This window comes from Terrapene carolina, unplaced genomic scaffold (genome assembly GCF_002925995.2).
Source record: "Terrapene carolina triunguis isolate 2854851 unplaced genomic scaffold, T_m_triunguis-2.0 Scaffold93, whole genome shotgun sequence".
NCBI classification, from domain to species: domain Eukaryota; kingdom Metazoa; phylum Chordata; order Testudines; family Emydidae; genus Terrapene; species Terrapene triunguis.
The window spans coordinates 8,899,407-8,921,787 of record NW_020664444.1 but is presented as its reverse complement, the minus strand read 5'-3'; positions in this window follow the sequence as shown (position 1 = coordinate 8,921,787).

Genomic DNA, 22,381 nt, shown 5'->3' with positions numbered 1-22,381 from the left:
AAGGAGAAGCTGAAAGAGAGGACTCCATGGAAGGAGAAGACCTAGATCTGGATTTCCCACGGGCCTTAGCATCCAGCCACAATGTAGCTCTTACAACAATAAGTGGAGGATCCAAACTAGGGCTGGATGAACAAATCACAAAGGGTTGTTTACTTGTCATCTTCGGTCTCTTTTTCTGTACACAAATTTCTTGCACTTCCTCATTATTCAAAACTAAGTGGATAGTGTCACTGAATAATTATTGGTCAATAGATGGTTAGCGAGCTGTTCACTACAAGTATTGGATATTCAGAAATTAATCTCTTCTGACTGGATACATAGATCAGACTGTATTGCTTCTGGTCCCGAATTGGATTAATATAACTCTTAGATTCAGCAGTCCAGTGCATATACCTGTGATTCCAAAGTTGAAATTTGCATTTTGTGACCATTTTCCAATATTGTCTTAAAATGTGTTGTTTCTGTGGACATTCTTGCAGCAAACTCATTCTCTTGAACATATGAGTAAAGCAAACATACAAGGGAGCATGAAAATGATCCAAGTCAACTTCTTTGCCAAATATTTTTGGATTTTTTTTATTTAGTTAGTTTTTGCACTATACTGGATCAAATGCATGTACAGCTGGGGTACGATAGAGAGATATTGAGGGAAGTGATTGAAAATTAAAATTGATTGGACAGGATCTGCCTACTTAGGCCTACAAATACAATTATTCCCCTTGCTAGAGGGAGAAAAGGGAAAGCCAGGATAAAACAGGTAACAAGAAATGAAAAATCACAATAAAGTTAAGATTATTTAAAAAACACTCAACGAAATGGCCTGTGGCAGACAGATGCCTCCCTCTAGAACTCATTAAATCTGTCATGATAATGTACATGAAAATGACTGTATTCCAAACAGCAGCCCAGGGACGAGGACTTTCCAGTCAACTTCATTCTGTATTCTGGGGACCCTACCCGGTCTAGGAATATGAAAGGTGAATCTTAAATGGAGCATCTCGTTGCATGGATGTGGGAGCATTTTATCACTGAAGATCAATACAAAAATGACTCAGAGGTTGATGTTCGATTGATTTAATCGCACCTGATATCCTCTTCTGTGAATTTTGTCTAGTTCTTTACGAATTATTTTCACTCCTAAATAATAGGAAATACTTTCTGGGTTGAACAGATTCCTTCATCAGAGAGGGCACCTTCGTTGTAAAGCGAACGCTCCCTTAACCTCTCTCTGGTATAAACTATTGGTGGGTGAACCTAACAGGGATTCAGTGGCCCAGGCTGGAGAGGCACCCAAAATTGATGGTGCCGAGCCATATTTTATCCACGCTGGACAAACCTCTTGGGCCTGCAAAATTGGGCTGCAAAAGTTACCAGAGCAAGCTTTCTTGTGAGGCTTCCTGTACTTCCTGGTTCCGATTGGGATGAGAATTATTATTTATCAGTCATAATTATTATCATCACCGACCTCAGCAACCACACTTGACTGGTGTATCAGATCACTGGCTGGCATTAGAGCTGCTCACCTGTGTGTCATACTCGCAACAGCTGAGATTCCCCTGTAGCGCCGGTGGTAGTGGCCTGTGCTTTTAGGATCTGAGTTCTGTGCCTGTTACTTTCGCTATGAAGTTCTGGTGCATAGCTGAGTGACAATCACAAAGGGCCAGATATTCAAAGCTATGCATGTGCCTAACTCCCACTGAAATCAGTGGGACTTAGGCATGTGTATACAGGAGTGCCGCCAGCTTTTTTGCCACCCTAGGCAGCGGAAGGTCCCGCCCCCGAAATACCGCCCCCAACAGAGGCGGCGGAAGGTCCCCCCCCTGAAATACCGCCGATGACCGGGGCGGCCGAAGATCTAGCCGCCGCGCTCGCCGCCCCCCAAATGTTAGCGCCCTAGGCGACCGCCTAGGTCGCCTAATGGGTTGCGTCGGCCCTGTGTGTATACTTTTGAGATCTAGGCCAAAGTTCCAAGTATTTGTACAATAGGTAAGTATTATCCCCCTTTTACAGATGAGGTACAGGGGGGTTAAGGGATTTGCCCAGTGTCACACGGCATGTCACAACTGGACTAAAACCCAGGTCTCCTCCTGAAACCCAGGTCTCCTCCCGACTCTGCCTTATTTCTAGCTACTAGACTGTGCTCTCTTGCCCATAAGAAAATGCTCCCTCTCATGTGCAGCCTTTCTGGAGGTATTTGGGCACCTCCAGTTCAGTGAGGCATAAAACTTAAAAATAAGCATGAAACAAACATTGCACAAACTTTTTCCACCATCAAAAAAAAGTTCAGCCCAGGTTCAGTTTGAGCTTTGGGTGAAAGTTCAGACCAATTCTTATTTCATCTGAACTGTTTCACCCATTTGTATGTAAAGCTACTGTACCATGGCTTTCAATTACAATACACTAAGCTCCATTATAAATCTCCAGCCAAAGGAACTGAACCATTCTCTCAACATTCCTTTCCAGGACCTATTTTCCTCAGCAAGATATTTCACACAATGGGACAGATGAGATCGCCGTTGAAAGACCCAAATGAGCGTCATCGGTGCTCTGGTTAAGACCATTAATACACCAGACTTGGCTCCATTGATACATCTGAGAGAATTGATATGCTGGTGTTAGCTCCATTTATACACCAGAGCGATGGCCATGGAGACACCAGAATGAGGACTAGCACTAGTCCTGAACAGATCATTACACTCCTATTAATACACCGGAGCTGTGCGCCAGCACATTGGGATGAGTGCAACCACCATCTTCTTGCCCATCAGAGGGAACTGAACTCGGGACCTCCAGAGTTAAAGGCATGAACTTTTCCAGCTTGAGATAAAGACTAACTCCCCTCATTGACAGCTGTGGGAGACAAATCTCTGTGGATCAGGCACAGCGAGGGACCATATACACTGAAAAACAGATCTTTGATCAACCTGACATCAACAGTATCAGGACTACAGTGATATTTCCATCACTAGTAAATTACCAAAAGGGTGCAAAGGCCAGTCTTGGTGACATGAAAGCAAAGGCTTGGACCCAAAGGCTTAATGATGAAGGGCCATTCCTGTGATTTGTAACTGTTGTGTTAGTTTGCTAGGGACACAGTATGCCTGGCACTTTTCCTGTCTAGTTTTCACTAGCAAGAAATGCTAGGGAAAGCTGGACTTAGAGGACTGGACAGGACCTACAGGGTCATCAATTCCACTCCCCTGCTATCGCAGGCTACCCTGTCATACAATCCCATAGACTCATTAACCTGCATCTTAAAACTAACTAGGCTGTTTGCCCCCACTCCTCCTACTGGGAGGCAGTAGAACCACATTTTCCAGTTTAGCACTGACATTTGATCATGCCCACAAAAGTGGGCGTGACCCTGTGTTTGCACTTGTAAAGCGGGCAGCTGATGCACATGGGCAGATAAATCTTTGCACCTCCAAAATGAGCAAGCAGCCATTTTTGAAGACAAACCAATGGCACATGAAAGACCAGGGCTGAGGATGTGTTCCACAGACTACCAGTTATGATCGAGCAATGGAAATGCATGGAGCCACTAATGGACAAGTTTCATGTGCAAGAACAAAAGAGATCCTTTTGCCCCACTCTCTCCCAAGGAACACAATCATGTAGTTGAAAATGACTAATAGTTACTCTGTCTTCGTTTTATTTTTCAATGGGCTGCTCCCAGGAGCCGCTCTGAGGTTGAGAAGGCTGGGTCATATTATTCCTCTGTCAGCTTCATTATAGCACCATTTGCTCAGGCTCAGTCTTTCCCTGACTCCCTCTTTCTTGACCTATGGATAACCAAGCCCTGCCCTCAAGCAAAACACTCACATCAGCAGCTGTACAGAGTCATGTGCTAATGAAGGTGCCTAGTGATTGCTTGGTGCCCTTTCTGTAAACACGGTTATGCCTTGCCCATAATCCCCTGCATTGGAAACCTTCACCTTCTTGAAGGAGGAGCAGTGCAGTGTCTTATGAGAGGGACACACCCTGATTAAGGACACCCAGTGAATAATTGATTCTCATGAGGCTGGTCTGTAATTAGCACACACTAATTACTGGAATTATTGAACCTTTTCCTCACTTACTTCAGTATCTTGATCTACGGAGTCTAGGGAAGCCTTGGGAATCCAAAGCTGATACAAACTAACACGGCTACCACTCTGAAACCTATCAACAAAGCATCAGAGTCACTCAGCACAGTCCAACTGTGAGAATCTAGTGCAGAGGTTGCTTCTGTAGCACGTGTTTATTAAGAGGACTTTAAGAGCATGGTTTAGTGGGGGAGGGGCCTGAATCAGAAGCCCAGATCGGACCACCCCCAAACCGTGTGAAAGCTCAGGACCAAAGTCTGTGGCTCAGGTTTTATCTCCTTTGGAAGTCTGATTCTTCTCTCACTCACCCCAGTGTAAATCATTGACTTCAATGGAGTTACCCCCATCACAGGGTGGGAGTTTGGCAGAGCACTCATCTGTGTCTGACCAGCTGCCTCCCAGATGATGGAGTGAAATGAGGGATCAAGTGATAGCTTGAAGACTCCCTGGTTCTCATGGTTTTGTCAGAAAAACCTGGTTGTCTGTTTTTGACAGGTCTGGTTGATAAAGACAACTGTGTTGATATCATTCATCTGGATTTCTCCAAGGCATCTGATTTAATACCAATGATGGTTTGATTCAAAAACACATGTTATCTGGATTAAAGATGGCTCACTGACAGATCTCAAAATGAAGTTGTTTACAGTGAGGTATCAATGAGTGAGGTGGTTTCTAATGGGGTCCCCCAGGGATTGGTTCTTGGTCCAACCCTAATTAATACTTTTATCAATGATCTACCAGTGGTTCTCAACCTATTTACCATTGTTGGCTGCATCCAATACTACGTGTATGGCCCTGAGGATGTCACATAGGCCGCAGCTGTGTGGTGATTGGGCCGCTTGCCCAGGTTGAGAACGACTGCTTCTTTGCTGCTAAAATTTGCAGATGACACAAAGGCTGGTGGAGTAATGAATAATGAAGAGACAGGTTATTTTTACAGAATGATGTCAACCACCTGGTTACACCATGGAAGGACCTTGGGGGGGGTCATAGGTCACTTTAACATGAGATCTCTGTTCAACACTGGCAAAAATGGCTAATGCAGTCGTTGTTTGAACATCAAGCAGGAGCAGAGAAGTGACCACTTCTACGAAGATTGTGTCCAGTTCTGGCCTCCCCACACTGGAGAGAGTTCGGAAGAGGGCCACAAAAATAGTCCACGGGCTGGAAAACAAGGTTTATGATGTGAGGCTTCAATGTATTGAGCTTCTCGAAGAGAAGGTTGAGAGGGGATGACCACTGTGAATAGGCCCTAACCCATGGAAAAGAGATCGGAGGGTGAGACGTTTTCAGCCTGGCTGACAACAGCATAACAAGAACCAATGGCTGGGAGTTGAAACGCAGTGTCCTAGCCATGCGGGTAATTAAACATTGGAACAGCTTACCAGAGGAGGTGGTGGGCTCACCCTTGCTTGGTCTTTCAGGTGAGATTAAATAGCTTTCTAAAATATTACGATTTAATCCAGTTTCTGGGAGAAAGGCTGTGACCTGTGTGCACAGGGGGCTGGGCTGGGGGGGGGGGGGGGGTTGTGATAGATCCTCCTGGCTTCAAAATCTGGGAATTTAGGGAGCCCCCCCGTCTACCCTCTTCCTGGGCAAAAGGGAGAACAGATTGCTCATAACCCTCACAGCTCTGCAGTAACCCAATGACAATAATCAAATCTCATGCTTCAGGATGTCAGCAAGGAAGCGTTTCCTTTGATGCACAATTGGCCAGATGGATTTAGTTGCTTGGTTTGGTTTTGATTTTTGTTTTATTACCTTCCTCTGAGGCATCCGAGATTGGTCACAACTGGAAACAGGGTGCTGGACAGGTTGGACCAGTGCTCTGAGATGCTACAGAGAATACCTTTTCTTAGATGCTTGGTTGGTGAGTCTTGCTCACATGCTCAGGGGCAAACTGATCACCAGATTTGGGACCAGGAAGGAATTTCCCCCCAGGTCTGACTGGCAGGGACCTGAGAGGGGTTTTGTCTTCCTCCGCCGCATGGAGTGGGGATCCCCTGCTGGGATTGTCTTGGGCATACCTCGCCCAATCAATTCCATGCCACTGCATCAGTGGCACCTTGGTCTCTCCTGTTCTTTGCCTGGGGCATGCAGCGGTTTAGTCTCCTGAGGACTGAAATGCTTCAGTCTGACTAAAGTCATTGGGCTCCATATAGGGTTAGCTGGGTGACGTTTAATGGCCTGTGATATACAGGAGGTTGAGCTAGATCAGGGGTGGGCAAACATTTTGGCCCGAGGGAGGGCCGGGTAGGGAAGGCTGTGCCTCCCCAAACAGCCTGGCCCCCACCCCCTATTCGCTCCCTGACTGCCCCTCTCACAACCACCGACCCATCCAACCCCCCCTGCTCCTTGTCCCCTAACTGCCCCCTTCTGGGACCCCCACCCCTAATCCCCTGACTGCCCCAACCCCTATCTAGACCTCCACCCCCTGACAGGCCCCCTGGGACTCCCACGCCTATCCAACCCCCCCCATTCCTCATCCCCAGGAGCGGCGCCAGGGTTTTTGGCGCCATAGGCGGGGGTCCTTCCGCGCTCCCGGTCATCAGCAGCAATTCTGCAGCGGGGGGGTCCTTCCGCGCTCCCGGTCTTCGGGGCACTTCGGCGGTGGGTCCCGGAGCGAGTGAAGGACCCGCCACAGAATTGCTGCCGAAGACCCGGAGCGCGGAAGGACCCCCCACCGCCAAATTGCAGCTGAGGGCGGCAAAATGCCCCCCCCCCAAATCCTGGTGCCCTAGGCGACCGCCTAGGTCGCCTAAATGGAAGCGCCGGCCCTGCCCGTCCCCTGACCGCCCTCCCCCAGAACCTCCGCCCCATCCAACCACCCCCTGCTCCCTGTCCCCTGACTGCCCCCCGGGACTCCCTGCCCCTTATCCAACCCCCCACCCCGGCTCCCCGCTCCCTTACCCTGCCGCTCAGAATGGCAGGAGGGCGCAGCCACGCGGCCTGGCCGGAGCCAGCCACGCCGCCCAGAGCGCTGGCGGTGTGGCGAGGTGTGGTGAGGCTGTGGGGGAGGGGGAACAGCGGGGATGGGGCCGGGGGTAGCCTCCCCAGCCGGGAGCTCAGGGGCCGGGCAGGACGGTTCCACGGGCCAGATGTGGCCCGCGGGCCGTAGTTTGCCACCTCTGAGCTAAATGATCTCATGGTCTCTTCTGGCCTTAAACTCTATGAAGTCACGAAACAAAACCCAGCAAGTAGCTCAGCTGGGCTGGAGAGCGGCAGGTTCGTAGGAAGGCTCCTGGGGGAGTCCCTAACGCAGGGGAAAGCCCTTAGTTTATGTGTGACTCTCCGGCCATGGTGTTGTCCTGCAGGGAGCAGGCTGGGAAGACAAGGGGCCAGGGAGGCTGACCTGCATCCCAGGCAGACGGCCTGTGGAGTGTAATCCTGTAGGGCCCCTGCAGAAGACCGGGGCAAGTGACATGTTGAACGTGTGTTATTCTGGAGAAATGAAACCAAAGCACTGAAGGGGACTGAAATACCGTGGCTGAAGTGAATGCTCTTTGGTGCCTGGGCTGGCCAGGTAGCTCCTCGGCTTGTGCTCCCATCGTACAGCGGTGTGAGGGAGAGGAGAACCGGGTCCTGGGGTTTTCACCACTATCGCAATGCCCTTATATAGACCTGGCTTGCGCCGGCGCAGCACAGTTTGGAGTGGAGCTGCCCTGCTGACAGTCGTGCCTACATAAGAGGGTTGCACTGGGGCAGCTGCAATGTGGACAAGGCCTCGGTTAGCTCATTTCCGCTCCCCTCCCCACACACCGTGTGTTTGAGCATCCGTAGATAATTAAACACACCGCAGAGAGCAACAAGGATCAGAACCGGGGGCCAAATTCAGCCCATTGATTCACACTGAAGTCATTTCTGAACCCTACTGCCCATGGTCTACATTATTGGGATTATTTCAGGCCAGCTCCCTTTAGCGATACCCCGGGGTATGTATAAGTCAAGGCAAAATCAGGCCCCCTGAGCAACAGCTGAATCCTCGCAAAGGCTGGGTGCTACCGGATGACTCATTTTTATAATGATTCAAATTAATCAGGACATTTCATCATGGGAAGCCACCTTAGATTCATCTTATCCTGTGCACCTCTTCCCTGCACCCGTGCCAGAGCCGTGGGGTCAAATGTGACCCTCCCTTACACCAGTGCACCGTCTCTCCCCCACCCCGCCCCCCAAATTAATGGGAGCCACTGGGAAATGGTCACTGCTGGGCATCTGAGCTCCTGCAGATTGCAAACCGTGTGGGCAGGAAGCTACTGCTTCTCTGTGGCTTTGGGCACTGACCCTACTTGAGCGTTAGAGGAACTGGCTTTATGTTAAACTGCATAAAGTCCATAATCCATTTCCTGGGTGGCTGGTTCCTCACCATCAGTTCAAGCACCACGTCTGGCTAGGCCAGTTAGCATGGGCCCTTCCAGCAGGCAGGGGTATTTGATTGTCTTTCAGCATTGCTCTGTTACTCGTCATTACGCTCATGCGCTTCTCCAGGCACAAACAGGGTCCCAGAGGAGGTGGGTAGTACTCAATGCCAGGGGCAGGGTATCTAGAACAGTCCACAGCCAGCTAAGCCTCCATCCTTCAAGGAATAGAGAGGCAGAAGCCACAGTAACAGCCTTCCCTAAGACGTTAAGACCGAGGCATTAAGGGGCCCCCTCCCCTCCCGCAAGCTACTGCCTGCCAGGTTTTGTCTACACGAGGCTTTTATAGATGGCAATGGGAGACAGGTGCCTAAACACCTTTGAGGATCTGTACCTTAGCCAGCAGGTTAGCTGCACCTAGCGTAGCCACCCTGTGCACTGGGACAGCTCACCAGGGCAAGTCACGCAGCGCAGGTGTAAGTCGTGTCTACACAAGGGTTTTGCACGGGTGCAGCTACCCCAGCGGCTGGGATCGCAGCGCAGGCGAGGCCTGAGCTGGCCAGGTTTTGGGTGGTGCCTGTAGATTTGTATGTGGCATATTCACATGACCCGCAGGCGGGGAGGGGGACTTTGAGCTGTCCCTTGTCTTTTATTGCTGGTGATAAACGCCCAGGCTGGCAAGTCCTGGCTCTGGGTCATCCCCTTGACATGCCTTGTATTCAAATCATGGGGGGGGGGGGGGTTCTTGTGTGCCCTCGAGTAGTTAATTGTTTTCCTCCCTCTTCCCCCAGTATCCCTGCCTCCCTTGCTGCCCAGCAACCCTGCTCTCCTCCCTCCCCCTTCAGTTTCCCTGTCTTCCCCAGTAAAGCAGCTCTCCCCCGCCCCCCATCCTGGCTCCCCACTCCCCTAGGATCCCTGCTCTCCTTTTAACCCTGCCCACTTGACCTAACCTCCTGGCCATAAATGGATGCATTTGTGAGAGCTTCCCCCGGGTGGGGGGGAGGAAAGGAGAGGAGAGGAGGGGAGGGGAATGCGAGGAATGCAGGACATAACATGAGGAGAATGGTCCCAACCCACCAGCCTGCAGGGGGGAAGATAGGGAGGGAAAAGTCCACGCACCACCCCAGAGGCAGGCAAGGGAGAGCAGGATGGCAGCACCCTGGGCTGGGGGTGGACTGGGGAGGGTTTCAGGTGCCCCGCGAGGCCCAGTGAAAACGTGCACCTTTGATTTCTCTTTCCTTTCTGATCTCCCTGGGACTTTCCAGAGCCGGGCTGCCCCATCTCCTGTGCTCTCCCTGCGGTGCTATCTCCCCCCTGCCAACACCCCCAGCTCATGCTCGCTTTCCCCCGGCTCTAGCCCCCGGCTCCATTTCTGGAATGTTTTCTTTTTTCTCCCACGTCCCCCGGGCACTCTCGCTGGGACCCGTGAACCGGGCCAGGGCAGCCAGAGAGACTGGGGTGAAAAGCTAACAAAGAAAAGGAGCCCGTCTCTGGAAGGAGGAAAGCCCCTCCGCCTTTCCTGAGATCCAGCGTGAAGGTGCCAGGGGGTGAAATCTCCCGACCCCACCCCACGCTCAGGCCCAGCACTAGGAGAAGTGCAGTTTCATCTTTCCTAGCCTCTCACTCCTCTGGCTCCTCTGATTCTACCTCCTCTCCAGGGCTGCCATCTTTAGAACAAATCTTCATCGCAAATCTTCACTGCAGCATAGAGATGGGATGACATGAGCACTGGGCTTGAACCGCAGCAGTCAGATATGGGTCCAAACCTCCCCAAAGGTCAGGGTGTTCAAATCTGGGGGTCTGGTTCAGGCCCGTCTCAGAGTAATAGGTTTTTGGCCCAGGGATCTACTCTTCTAGCACATTGTGTCTAAAAAACCCCACTGACATTAATGATTAAAAGACATTACCTCACCCACCTTGTCTCTCTAATATCCTAGGATCAACATAGCTACACCACCACTGCAAACAAACAATAAGGCTCGATAGCAGACAATGATAAGGACTAACAACAACACCTCTGACGACTTTGCCACCGAAGTCTCCCAAGCACCCAAGTGAGTTAGGTTACTATGGCGTGGCACTCCTTTTAGAAAAGGGGAAACTGAGGCACTGCAGGACACTAGTGATTTTTGTACACAGCCATGAAAACCTCGATGAAAAGACACATCATTCAGAAAATATTTCGGAGGAACTTTTAAAGTCCAGTCCCACTTGCCTTCTTCATTTAAGACCTGATCCAGAAATCAGTGGGGTTTGCGGCCACTCAGCATCCCACAGTATCCGGCTTTTATAAATGCAGTGTACATGGTAAAGGTAGGTGAGGGCAGGGGTCGCTTGCTGGAGGATTCTCTGTGACTTGAAGTCTTTAAATCATGATTTGGGGACTTCAACAGCTGAGTCAAGGGAGAGAATTATTCCAGGAGTGGGTGGGTCAGCTTTTGTGGCCTGCATCATGCGGGAGGTCAGACTAGATGATCATAATGGTCCCTTCTGACCTTGAAGTCTATGAGTCTATGTTACCTGTAGCATTTCTTGCCATGGGAATACACATCTGCTCAGGGACAAAAGGTGCACACAAGCACATGAGTAGGTCTACATTGCAATTAAATACCTGCAGCTGGCCTGTGTCAGCTGACTCGGGCTTCTGGGACTCAGGCTGTGGGGCTGTTTAAATGCAGTGTACAGCAGAGGCTCTCAAGCTTTCCAGGTTAGTCCACCCCCGTCAGGAGTCTGGTTTGTCTTGCATACCCCCAAGTGTCACCCCACTTAAAAACTACTTGCTTACAAAATCAGACATCAAAACACAACAGTGTCAGCCCACTAGTACTGAAAAATTGCTGACTTTCTCATTTTTACCATATAATTATAAAATAAATCAATTGGAATATAAATATGGTACTTATACTTCAGTTTACAGTATATAGAGCAGTATAAACAAGTCATTGTCAGTATGAAATTTAGTTTGTACTGACTTCGCTAGTGCTTTTTATGGAGCCTGTTGTAAAACTAGGCAAATATCTAGATGAGTTGCTGCACCCCTGGAAGACCTCTGCGTACCCCCAGGGGTATACGTACCCTGGTTGAGAACCACTGCTGTAGACGTTCCGGCTAGGGCTGGAGCCTGGACTCTGGGCCCCTCCCCCCGCGGGCACACACAGTGTGCTGGGGACACCCCCACATGCACATGCTCATTCCAAAATGCACCATTTGCACCCAGAAACCCACACACTCCACCCCACACTCATCCCGCGCGCACGCACACACAACTCACTTCAAACGTGTGCGCCTAAGGACACCCCCACGCCCCCGGCGGACATGCCCTCGCGCACCCCTTTACACTCACACACCACATCTACACTCACTCAAGACACGTACTCATGCTTCACCCCCCCCCAGCCCCTCCCCCCCCAGCAAACATGGACACTCAGACGGGATGCACACAGACCCACACACACATGTGCTGTATGGTGACACGTCCTCACACAAACAGCCCTCTAGCCTACACACATGGCGATTCATGCAAAGGAAGAACCACACCCCTCCTTGCTCCCCCCCCCCCCCCCCCCAGCACAGAGGCAGGGAGCCCATGCAGGCCAGTTCCTGTATCACAAAGGCAGGGTGGATCCCTACTGATTCTCTAGGAGCCTCTCTCCACTGGCTCTCTCAAATCCTCCATAAAAGGAAAAGCAGCCCGCAGGTAACACTGCCAAACTTAGTCATCCAAAGTCGACCAGAGCTCTCACAGCCCCGTCAGCAGCAATTTCCTCCCTGAACTTCCCCTTTCGAGGGGGGGGGGGAGGGCGAAGGATGGAGAGGTGTGGCCCTGCCTCTTTCGAAATGCCTCTGTCGTCGCCTCTCAGCATTTATGTCCAGTTCATCGCCTCGCTTTGCTTGGGATACTGCAGCAGCCAGAGATTTGGGGGCGCATGAGAATGATTGCAAGGAGGGGTGAGGTGCCTGCTGTTACGAGTCCAGCTTCAGCGACGCGCTCGCCGCTTTGCGTGGTTCTGGAGGAGCATGTGTGATAGTTAGAGACGGGCTCAAACCAGTGCCCCAGATGCACCCAGGCTCTGGGGAAGCTCAGGGCCGGATCTAGGGGGAAGCACTGCAGCTTGGGGGCATGACTAATAACAATTCACGCTTAGCACTTGCATGGAGCACTGCTGGAAAGCGTGATTCCTCATTGCCTTGCATGGTCATTTACAGCTGTGCCAAGGGGTTATAAAACGCTGCCAGCTCCGAAGCCATTGCTCACTTACACAGCTGGTGGCAGGGGAGTCACCGACGGCACAGGGTGCTGGGCACTGAAGGATCAGGCCCTGTGTTGCCGAAGGATGCAGGGGGGCGGAATTCGTAGCAGTTCTTGACACAAATAAAAAGCACAGGGGCTGACCTGTATTTTACCTTCCCCAACCCACACGCCACCATCCAAATGCAGTGTGCTTTTGCAGCTCTTTCCAGCCAAGTGCTATGCAATTGCTTCAGCCCTGGGAGATCAGATAGGGATTACTCCCCATGGCTGATAACACTTTGTGCTTACATAGCGCTTTCCGGCTTCAAAGCCTTCTTCTTCTTCTTCTTTTTAAACTGAATATGACAGACTGAAACCTCACACTGCCCCTGTGAGGGAGGGCAGGGATGCAGGGGTTAAGTCAAGTGACTCCCCCAAGGTCACACGGTGAGTCAGTGTTGGAGGGAGCTGGGTGTGGAGCCCAGGAGTCCTGAGATACTGCTTCCGAAGAAGTGAGGTTTTTACTCACGAAAGCTTATGCCCAAATAAATCTGTTAGTCTTTAAGGTGCCACCAGACTCCTTGTTGTTTTTGCTTCCTTATATGGGTCCTGGGCTTATTTAACTCCTCCCAGAACATGCAAATATCTTCTCGTGGGTTTCTAGTGACTGAGCAGGATGTGTCACCAGGTACTTCCAACCACACTCATACCAGGACCTAGTAATACACCAGGGCCAGTGCTAGCCCACTGCGGGCCCTAAGCAGGGATATTCCCCCCCCCCCAACACATACTAATAATTAATAGGGGCTCCCTTTAAGATAAACAATTGCTTAGTCTGCTTATGCCTGGCACCAGTTCTGGTCTACACTAGGGTTTTTCTGGCGCCTAGGGCCTGACTCCCATTGCCTTATGGGTACTTTGTACTAGCTACGCTGGCCCAACAGGCTGCAGGGCCGGTTTAAACCCCATGCCAGGGGAATATCCCCCTGGTGCCCCTGCCTCTGCAGGAGCTCCGGCACAGGGAGTATGCCACAGCTGGGCAGGGGTAGGAGGGCACCTGTGCCCCAGCAATTCTTCACCCTTGAAGTGGCCCACAGTGGCAATTGCAAGAGAGGCCAAATTAGCCACCACAGCACATGACTAGGAAAAGGACAAACTCCACATCTGCACCAGCCTGAATCGGGCCCTAGGGGTGGAAGCTGTAGTGCTGAGGGGATGGGGCATGCTACCAGCCTGAAGCAGGGGTCGTTCGAGCTGGGCTGCTCTCCAGACCTTACACAGCCTGTTCACAGGAGACCAGACTCAGCTGAGCTCAGGCAGTTTCACGGGCACGTTGTCTAATTCCTACTCAACCCAGTGGTCAAGACGACCAAGCCTTGTCTACACTATGGCTCCACCAGAGCTGAGCCTAGCTCTCAATGACCTTGGGCAAGTCCCTCACACCTCCGTGCCTCAATTTCCCCATTAGTACAATGGGGATAACAGTTAGCTACCTCCCAGGGCTAATTAGAGAACGTTTGGGAAGCGCTCTGAAAGTGCATTGTGCTAGGTCGTAGTGCCGCTCCTCACTAGAGCTGCCATGTGATCATTCCCATGTGAACCACCTTGCCCAGGATTACGTCACAGGAGCAAAGGCCCGAGCCCTCACTCATAACGGGACTTCCTAAAGCATGGAAACTAGTCGGGAAAGCCAGGAGGAGGGAGGCGGAGGTGCCGCCCGCTCCAGGAACAGCCTTGACTGCCTCATGAATTTTGGCATGGCTTCAGGACCGCTTCCTTCGCTCAAGCTCCTGAAGCGTGTAGCGTGTATCCCCTGGTTTGGCACAGGTACCGACAAAAGCACAAGCTCCCTAGACAGATATCGCGGTGGTATGACGTGAGACGCTGGGATAGAGAGAGAGAGGCAGAAAAATAAAGCCAGGCAACCACATCTGCTGCTGCTATTGGTCTGAATTTGCAACAGGCCGGAGCAGGCCCCACGCTGCCCACAGCCCAGCCTGGGGTCAGATCTTCCAAACAAGGCGCAGGCCCTGAGGCCCCAGGCTGCCGACAGTGACTGATAATCCTGTAACACCAGCAGATGGGCAACCAGAGGCACCAGCCATCTGCACTCAGCCCTGCCAGTAATGCTTCCCTGGGTCCTGCTCCTGCTGATTACTTGGCAATTAACACTGGAGTGAACCGGGGGCTGTAACTCAGTGATTCTACATGATCTAGCCCCCGGGGCCCTTTGAAGTCAGCCAGGAATCTGGGACTTTCTCCCTTCTGCTGACTGTCTCTGGGCAGCCCATTTGCTTTGTCAGGAGAGAGAGCGAGAAATGATGGGGGTGGAGGGTGTGAGAGAGGGAGGGTTGCCCTGGAACAGGAAACATAGACCCAGCCGCTCTACCAGACCCAGACGGCAGCATGTTTTACCTGCATCAGGAGCGAGTGTAGCAGGGCAGTTTTCTGGAGTGCTGGGCCTGGGCCCTACAACTCTGCAGCTGGGGAATGAATGGGCCCCATGCGTTAGTGCGCCTCAAACGTGCCCAGCATGCCCACTATCCATTTGTAACGAGCGGTCCTGCCTTTGGCTGTCTAGTCCCAGGGAGGGACGGGACCAGCTGAGAACGGTTACGGGCTCAGAGGCCGGCCTTGGCAGTTGAGAGAACATGAGCAGCTGTAAATCCTCCATCGCTGCCCAGAATCTGCTGTGTAAATCCCCCCCGAACATTACTTACCGGCAGTGATTCCTCCCCCGGGGGAGGGGCAAGCAGCGCTCCCACGGCTGCGGGGCAGCAGGAGACAGCCCCGCAGAGCAGATTTAGCAAACCCGGCTATGGAAGCTACGAGAAAACCTCCGGAGAGTGCGCGGGGGAAACGCATTCTGCGCCTGCGGTTAGAGCCACAGAGCTGATCGCTGGGGTCTGGTTGGCTTCAAGAGGGAGGTAAAATTCCCGTGCCTTGCTCCTTACACCCAAATTGTTGCATCGCCTTTGAGTCCCCTTCCCCGCTCACCAGGGGAATGGAGGGCCATGGGGGATATCCCGGCTCTGGAATTCTTCTTCTCTTTCTATTACAATAGCACTTTGAGGCGCCTACTGAAGTTAGGAACCTGTGTGCTAGGTGGTGTACACACAGTAAGAGCTTCCAGTCGAAATAGACCTAGGTAGGCGAAGGGTGGGAGGGAAAACAGAGGCAGAGAGGTGTGAAGTGATAGCCAGCAGGTCGGGAATAGAATTTAAGGGGGGCATCCTGGCCCCACTGAAGTCAACGGGAGTTTTGCCATTGATTTCAATGGAGCCAGGATTTCACCCCAGGTCTCCTGACCGAGTCCAGTGCCCAATTCACTAGCTCCGACCGCTTCCCTTAGCAAGCACCTCTTCCAGTCTAACCCTTTTGGCCTAGTCCCACCTTTACATTGACAGATCCCATTTCGGGAACAGGCCTAAGTTATAGGTAGGGGCTCCGTGCAGGGTGACCAGACAGCAAGTGTGAAAAATCAGGACGGGGGTGGGGGGTAATAGGATCCTATATAAGAAAAAGTCCCCCAAAATTGGGACTGTCCCTATAAAATCAGGACTTCTGGTCACCCTAGAGCCTCCGTGATTAGCCTCACCCTGTATCCTCAACTCCACTTGTGCAACACCCAGCTCTGGGGAGAGACTGTTCAACCTCTGCAAATGGCTCCGGCTCACGGATTAACCCTAAGCCCGGTGCAGTATTTAGTTGGATTTAGTAATCACTGCATTTTAGTGGGGTTGGTTTTGTAAAAAGGCTGCCCAGCCCCAATAAATGATTCACCAGAGCGATAAAAGACCTAGGAAATTGCCCTGATTGCAGCTCAGAGCATCAAAGGCCCGGATGCTTATGGGAGGTGGAGGGGTGGGGTCAAGCCAGCCTCCCACTTGGTCCAAATCTATGTGGCCGTTAATTGTCCTCAGCACATTTTCTAAAACGCTGAATGATCACAGGCAAACCTACTTTGTTCCACAAGCTGCCTACCAGGAGACCATCCCCCTTCATGGGGGAAGGGTGGTCCCAGAGCCAGCTTGGGGGGAAGGGGAGAGTAAGGACATTGGGATGAAGCGAGATCTCTAGTTCTACACCTCAACTTGCCAGTGAGAGGAGCAGCCAGCGGGCTGGGGCCACAGCTGCTTTCTCTCAAGATGCTGCCCTTGTTTATAGCCCTGTCACCTCACTGGGGCTGTATGGCTGTAGCTGGGTGTTCCCAATCATCCTCACATTGCTCCTGACTCCCCGCCAGTCCCCTTCCTCCCCCAAATCCTTATGCTGTTTCTCAAGCCGCATTCTGCTACGCTGAACTCAGTGGTCACTTCCAGATGGGCTAAGCCAGCAGCATCTCGCTCTGGACGGACAGACAGACACAGGGATAGAGATTTTTTGAATCAATTACTCCACTTCAGCCTGCCCCCGCCCACCCTGCCCCAGATCAACGGGTTCGATTCAGTGGATCATTGAGACAGAGACTTGTTAGGAAGTTTGGATCTAGTTTGGATTTAGTTGGGAATTGGTCCTGCTTTGAGCAGGGGGTTGGACTAGATGACCTCCTGCGGTCCCTTCCAACCCTGATATTCTATGATTCTGTGATCTGGCTCCTCCAAGTGCGGATGTGAACTACCCCAAAGTTCAGAGGGGCCCAGCTCCGGCCGGGGCCATCCCTCACGGGCGTCCCAGCAAACATGTGCTGCAGAGAGGCAGGGACAGAGGGACGCTGATGTACACTCCAGGGAGACACGGTGACCCTTGGACAAGAGCTCTCTAGCTGAGATGGGGACTCTGCTCCCGTGCACACAGGGCAGCGCTGGAAGGAAGCCGTACAGCCCGGAGTGTGGTGGTGTTGACTCGCCCAATGTCTGCCCATATTTCCACGCAGCTGTAAAAACACTGCACACGCACTCAACACTGCCATGCAGCAGCCGCCCAGCCATCAGGCAAGTTCTCCCAGGCAGCCAGCCAGCCACCTCTGATGACACATTGCAGCAGGAATGAGTCGGAAAAGGGCCCGGCCCAGCCTGTGTGTTGTTGCCAGGGCCTGGGGTGGGAGGGGGGAGTGGGCAAGGAAACCTAATAAATAAACCAGGTCCCTTTGGGTTCCTTGGCAACCCTGTGATGGGGCAGCCCTGCCCTGTTGTGAGTTTCCTCACAGCTGATGACACAAAAGGACTTTGCCCAAGACTTGGGTGATGGGACTTCAGCTGAGGCTTGGCAGCTCAGGGCCAGAGAATGCTGCTTGTAATGACAGATTTTTTGATGGCACTTGGGCAGTGGAAATTGGATGGGGGACGAGCGACCAGTTACCCACAGGCTGGTCAGAAACAAGTCAAGAACCATGCGGATTTGGGCATCTGATCACCATGACTGGGGCTCAGGATGAGTGAGCAGGGCACAGATCGCAGGGGTGCTCCCGGATCTTTCACCAGTGCAAGGAACCAGAGCAGAGCCGTTTGCTGGCAGACAGCTACATGAACCCCCTATCCCTACCCCTCGGGCGGGGGGACAGACATGAAAGAGGAGCATTCTCCTGACATGGAAGGGAAGGGGGGAGAGAGATCCAATTCACCAATCAAGAGGTCTGGATTCTACTCTCGGCTCTGCCAACGACTGGCTGGGTGACCTGGGGCAAGTCTCAATGTTCCAGTTTCCCCGTCTGTGCAACAGGGATAAGGAAACCAGCCCATTTATAAAGCACTTAGAGATCTCTGGCTGAGAAGCCAGAAGTATTAGTCTGTTTATTGCAGGCTGAATAGAAACCTCAGGGGGTTTCTGTTTTGATTGGTTTTTGGTGGTGAAGGAAATGGTCCCATCTTCAGACATTTGGCATTCCCGACATTGGCTCCCCCACTCATTCTAGCCTTTGGGGAGACAAAGGGGCATATAAGCCAATTTGCCATTGTCATCTTAAGAGAACCCCATGGGGAAACTGTCTCCTGGAAAACAATAAGAACCATAAAGGTGCAACCTCCTTGCCCCATTTGCTGATTGAGGCACTAATGTGTAAGTCATTTAAATGCTAATATTATTCAGCAGGGCTGCCCAACAAAGCTTATCAGAGACAGCTGGAGATTGGAGGGGGAGGAGGGGGATTATTGCCCAAGGTGACAGTGCTGTGGTGCAGGACAGCAGAGAGCTGCAGATCGCATCGATCCTGCTCTGAGCAGCTCTGCAGGCGAGAGGGGGCGCAGGGACTCTCTTCTCTCCCTGTGCAATGGCAGGGCAGGATTCTGCCCATTCCTACCTAGTGCTCGAGGGACCTGGGTGAGGTGACTGCTACCGCGTCAGCCAGTGCACCATGGCACAAAGGAGATGCCCCCTCCTGCTAGAGGCCTGGCCGAGGGCCCAGGCACTTAAGAGCCAAAGGGGCAACCACAGTGCAGGGGGAAGGAAGGTGCCATGTCTCACCTAGCTTTGCACTTGCCCCTGGGTGTCTCCTGCTTCCTCCCCACTCTGCTGTGCGTGCTAAGAGCTGCACCCCGCCCCACACTGCAGCCTGAGCTGTCCTGCCCTGTAACGAATGTCAGCCTCGCAGCGTTCCCTTTTCCCCGCTACCCCCGTGCAGCTGCTGACAGTAAGGGCAGGATTTCACCCTTAGCTGGGATCCGACCTACAGTCCCAAGGTAACAGCAACTCCTGAGCAAGCGTGTCCGGGGGTCACTGGGGCGAGGAAGCTGAACGGAGCGCCCTGCTTCCTCCAGAGTCTGGAAAACGCCTGGCTGCAAAAGCCAGGAGAGTCCGACTGCCTCGTTCGCTTCCTGGATCCCCTGCTTGCCAAGCCTGGCTATCCAGAGCAAGGCCTCATCCCCTTTGTTCTCTCTGCTCCCTGATCTAGTGGACACTTCCTTCATCTAGCCCTTTTGGAGAGCAAGGCTGGAAAGGGAGCGGGGCCTGCCTCATCTGTCCTGTTTCCTGCAATTGCACATCCCCCATTGGAGCCCTGCAAGAGCGCCGTGAAAATTCACTAGCCGATGCGCAAGATCTGCTTGCCCACCCTTCCCGCCAGCACGACGCCAAGGATGGAATGCGTTTGCTTGTCCATCAACAAAACGAATCAGCCTGGGTGAATGGAACTTTGCGCTGCAGCCTGAAGGAATTTGATAACGCTCTGTATCCTGCTAGCCAAGAGGCTCCTTCATTGAACTGCTGCTGCGCAAGTCAGGGAGGGCATCTGCCCTCAGCCCTTGGAGACTCCCAATGTAGTGCTGCCTGCTGTACCCAGTCCATGGGGTCAAACCCCCTCCCTCCAGCGCCAGGCGTATCACTTCTGGAGTGCTAATGTTCCAATGCCAAAGATTAGCCCGGCCGAGGGCACTTCCTGCCACTCCCAGAATGTTGCTGGAGGGGAGCTGCAGCAGATTCCAGCAGTGAAGGGAGACAAGTGAATGATCTGGTGATCTGTAGCAACACAGCCCTCATGGGGCACCCGACAACAAACCGTGGTGCACAGCAGCCCCCAGGGGCCACCCGACAACAGCAATGGAGGAAAACAACTGTTAGGAAGGAATCATTTTTCGTTTTCCGTATTCTAAAGTCACTGCAATTATGGGGTGGGGGGAGAATAACCAGTGATGGAAATTCTCTTTATTGACAGCAGTGAGAGATTATCATCATCTACATTGTGACAGCACCCAAACGCCCAGCTCGGCCTTGAGGCCCTGTTATGTCTGGCGCTGTACAAACACACACAAGACGACACTGTCCCTTCCCCTAAGAACGCACAGTCTAAGAGGAGCCGCCGCTTAGCAAAGGTGGGGGAGAGGGGCAGGATCAAAGCAGTTTCATGTTCACTTGTACATTGTGAGGTTGCAATCAGGCCCCCTGAGCTGTGCTGGTGTGAATACCACACCGTGCTCTCTAGCGTTACTAACGCACACAGGCGAGGATTCTGCTAGAGAGGTAGCCCAACCAGGGCAGCCTTGGGGGAGGGGATAGCAAAGGTTTTTTTAAGCCACTTCTGTTCTGGGCTGCTCCAAGGGCTGAAATGGCCCCGGCGTAAATTAGAACCCCCGTCTCAGGCTGCTCCTGAGCCTGCAGAATTCCCGTGGTGCCCCGTGCAATGGGGACCCACCCATTCCTTGCATGCTACCTGCACCAGGGGTTGCAGGGTGGGCAGTGCAGGGCTGCCTGCATTGACACCTGCCTGCATCCCAGGAATCCTGCCTTGACTGTTTGCGGGCAGAGTACAGCCCCGGCACGCCACAGCAGCAAGGTAAAGTGCTGTATTACAGTGCATAGCCTGCAGCTAAGGGCACTTCATCTGAATGAATGCACACAAGGGGTGAGTTCTGCAAAGCTGCCTAAGGGTTGGCCCTGCAAGCTGGGCAGTCAGTCACACGCCTTACGCAGCCTGGAACATCCCCAAGATTCTCGGGACGGCCCCGACCTTGCACCGGTCAAGTCACTGGGAGCTTTGCTGGGGCATAGGATGGCGGCTATCCGGTCAAATTTCAGCCTTCACTCTGCAGAGAAAATGCCCCCACCGTTTAGCTGCAATGCAGGATCACGCTGCTAGGTGGCAGTGTTGAGATGCACACTGCAGACAAGACAGTCCTGGCAAATGCTCCTCCGCCAGGACTAGAGCTGGGAAGAGATACCAGTGGGATCCTGAGGGGTTAGTTTATTGCCCAGGGGAGCAGGTGTGTTGCCAGATAAGCTACACATCCAATTCATCCCCTGGGTCCTGTGGGGGAAGCCAGGCTCCCTGGCTGCAGTGAAGCCTGGAAGGGAAGGTGCTGCCCTTGATCCACCAAGGGGCCGGGAGCTGGCTGGGGCATAGGGCCCGGGGACTCGGAAGACGCAAGTCTCTGAAGGTGGGGCTCCCACAGCCCAGGCTGGCTTTTATAGCTGCTTCCCTCTTGGGGAACACCAGCGAGAGGGTGACACCTATCCTCTCCCGGCATGGCTCCCGTGAGAAGGCGCCTGGGTGAGCATTTTTAGAGGCAGACCTGAAACAAACTGCGGGCATTGACCATGCCTGAACTACGGTAGGGCTGAAGCCAAGCATCTGTGACACGCCCTGAGAGCCAGAGCAGCAAATGACGGAAGTCCGAGCCAGCCCAGCCCAGCAAATGGTGCGTTTGGTCTGGGCACCGCAGCAAGTGAGGCTACATGGTTTCTACCCGCTCTAAAAAGACCACGTTTTCCCCTGGAGTGTAAAATATTCCCCAGTATTACATCCTGGGAATCCCAGCAGTGTAACAGGGGAAGAAATAAGCACACAGCAAAACCACAGGGGCCAAATTCTCTGCTGGCCAGTGACTTCGGTGGAGTTGTGCCAGCCCAGAACTAAGCCCTTGGTACCTGCACAGCCCGCTAAGCTCAGCTGGTAAACCAGAGGGCGGGAAGAAGTGGGCCAACAGCACAGCGGAGTGAGCATCCGAGCAGGGACATGCTTTAAAGGTTCACCAGCAAGGACTGTTAAGCTTGTAGGACAAGGGTTCAGAGTTCTGGAGCGGAAGGTTATCTACCAGTGGCTGAAGGGCCCCAGATCAATACGCTGAGTAGAGAAGAGAGGAGACCTGGGCCCCAGTGGTCATGAGCTGCGTTTGCCCTCCTACCACGGGGCAGCCGGTTCCTGATGCTGCATGTTGTTTGCTCAGAGTGGATGGGGCTCAGCCCTGCGCGGGTGTTTGGTGCCATCTCCTCACTTTGCCTGGCCGCACGTCCAAAGAGAACATCTCCACGGGGCAGCTAGGCAGCTGCTGTTAGGT